The sequence below is a fragment of the Rhinolophus ferrumequinum genome, chromosome 4 (assembly GCF_004115265.2).
Source record: "Rhinolophus ferrumequinum isolate MPI-CBG mRhiFer1 chromosome 4, mRhiFer1_v1.p, whole genome shotgun sequence".
Lineage (NCBI taxonomy): Eukaryota > Metazoa > Chordata > Mammalia > Chiroptera > Rhinolophidae > Rhinolophus > Rhinolophus ferrumequinum.
Genome location: NC_046287.1, coordinates 99170588 through 99173167, shown reverse-complemented (window position 1 = coordinate 99173167; position 2580 = coordinate 99170588). Strand labels below are relative to the sequence as shown.

The following is a 2580-nucleotide window of genomic DNA, read 5'->3' as shown; positions in this document are numbered from 1 at the left end:
GGACGATCAGGCTGTGCCTGCCTTCCTGGTTCCGGGGCTTCGGCCCTGACTGGCCCAAATCTCCCGAGGCCTCTCAGTTCCCTGCAGGACCCTTGGTCCTCATTTCCAACAGGAGCGGCTGGAGAAGGCTCCTCTCAGAACTTCAGATCCTCTGGGACACCAACAGCTTAGCTTCTGATTTCATGCTGAAGGGCTGAGTTTTGAGAGGAACTTGTCTCCAGGAATTTTCAGTTCACTGCGTTCCATTTTCCAGGAATTGAGAGGCCCTGTAGCTAGTGTGGGATGCCCTGGAGCTGGACCTGCCCGAGGCCGGGAGAATGCTGATTAAACAGTCATGTGTGACCCGAAGACGTGTAAACTTTCCTTCATCAGCACGCTGGCCACAGAACGATGCCATAGCAGCGCAGAAGTTATGAGCTTTTTATTGGTGCTTCAGGGTGACACTGAACGGCTGGAGTGCTTACTCATTCCTGGTTATCAGTGCGCTGTAATGCTTCAAACTGCCAGGGGACCGTCAGAGATAAACTTGGGCCGGCCGCAGACTAAGCGGCGCCTGACACATGTTTCGTGCATTGTGGATTTCCGTTCTTTCTTTCTTTCTTTTTTTAAATTGTAGGATGATGTATTATTTTTTGACCTGAAAATATTTATGCAAGATATGGAAAGAAAAAAAATCCCCTAAATCGACAGGCATGAGATTCTTATTGATGTATTGATCTTTTCCTTGCTTTTTTTCTTTATATATGACAACAGAAGTAGCAGAAAACACAAGATGGACAGTCCAGGTTTTGGGGAGACATGCATCCTGGGAGAACAGAGCAAGTGGGGACTTCACACTTCTCGATTTCCCAAATGCCCCACTGGGGGGCACCTAAATGCAGGTCAGGTTCAAAAAATCGTGTCCAAGTGGGGCCGGTTCGCTCAGTTGGTTAGAACGCAGTGCTTTGAACATCCAGGTTGCCGGTTAGATTCCCACACGGGGCAGTGAGCTGCACCCTCCACAACTAGATTGAAAACAATGACTTGACTTGGAGCTGATGGGTCCTGGAAAATCACACTGTTCCTCCATTAAAAAAAAAAATTGTGTCCAACCAAAATTACCTGTGCAATTCTTTTGAACCCCCACAAAGCACAGTGAAATGGTTTTGGCTAACTAACTCTGCAGACTAATTCTTAGACACACATAAGTTTGAGCACTACTGAACTCAACTGGAAGGGAATTTTGTAGGTAGACGTTGGGGCTTTCTGTAAGAAAACTGTGGGTCCCTAGTTGTATATGGAGCAGAGCTGAAGAATCCAGTTTCCTGCAGAGTCCCTCCATTTTATTTCAATGTCAGCTTCTATGATCAATCCTGGCAAGTTTTGCCGTTGGGAAGCGTGAGAGGTTGGGGAGGCACCTCTCGCCTTCAGTTCTTCGTAAAGAGTGGAGCCTTGCTTCAGGCAGGACTTTGAATGAAGGCTGCTGACAAGGTCGTGACAACCTTACATTTTTTATTTTAATTAGTCTTTAACAAGACTAATTAGAACTCTGCAGGCAGTCGGTATTCCTTTCTTTTCGGCCCTCCCAGAAGGATTCATCTGAAAACCCTGCTCTCCTTCCCCACCACTGTGGGTACAGGGTCTGGGCAGCTAGCACACCTGTTTGGGTGGGTGGGTAAAACCTACCTCCTCATTCTCTTTATACCACCAGCACTAGACCGTCTCCTGATAGTATTTCTGGCACTTTGGGAACCCACGTAAAAACCTACTGGAAGACCAAATTCCACAACAATCTTTCAAGCATTGTATTTGGACACTTTTGGGTTCTCCCATTTTATTCAAGATGGTGGAGGGAACCACCTTTGAGTCCAAAGCGTAGCTGACATTGCTTACCAAGTTCTCAGATTTGATCAGAATCATTTCACTCCTACAAAAATGGCTGGGGAACAAATAGACTAACATGAAATGCCAATTGTTAGATTGAAAGACTGGATGAAATGTGTTTCGTGAAAACCAACAGATGTAAAATGGAAACAGTGCACTCTGAGTTGCTGGACCAACGTGTCCCACCAGCCAGAGACAGGAGCTGCCTGTGACGTGGCCACCTGCTTGCCGTCCCTGAAGAGCTATGATTCCCAGAAGCACAGGTAATGCAGCCACGCGACTCCCAGGTGGATGTGGGGACAGATGGCCCAGCTGCCTTTTCCCTCTGCAGTTTCAGCTAAATTGTGGAGGCTGAGCTATGCAGACACACAGCTCTGGGAAGCACACACAGGAGGCGCCATAAAACTTCCTGGGGCCGTGTGTGCTCTGTTTATGTAGCAGTTTGTAAGGTGAAAAACACATCAGAGTGAACCAGTTTTCCTCCAGATTTTTATCTTACTTGATTTTATTACTCTCTTTGGGCTTTAGAACACACAGCTCTGCTTCCTTGAATACAATTTAAATATAAGTTGGGTGGAGAGAAAGAGATCTCTGTGGAAACAACGCCCATTATAAATTGATTGCAGACCACCATACTGCAGGGCCGTGGGTCCTGGTTACAGAGGCAGTCTGTGTGGATGCCACACGCCACCCGGGACCCTGGGAATGGCCAGCAGC

At 47.2% G+C, this 2580-nt stretch overlaps 1 long non-coding RNA gene across 1 annotated transcript; it reads left to right on the top strand.

Moving 5' to 3' along the window:
- Positions 1 to 760: 760 nt before the first annotated feature.
- LOC117021123 (uncharacterized) lies at positions 761 to 2580 on the top strand. Its single transcript, XR_004422815.1, has 3 exons — positions 761 to 881; positions 2000 to 2126; positions 2392 to 2580. It is a non-coding gene; the product is annotated as an uncharacterized LOC117021123 (long non-coding RNA).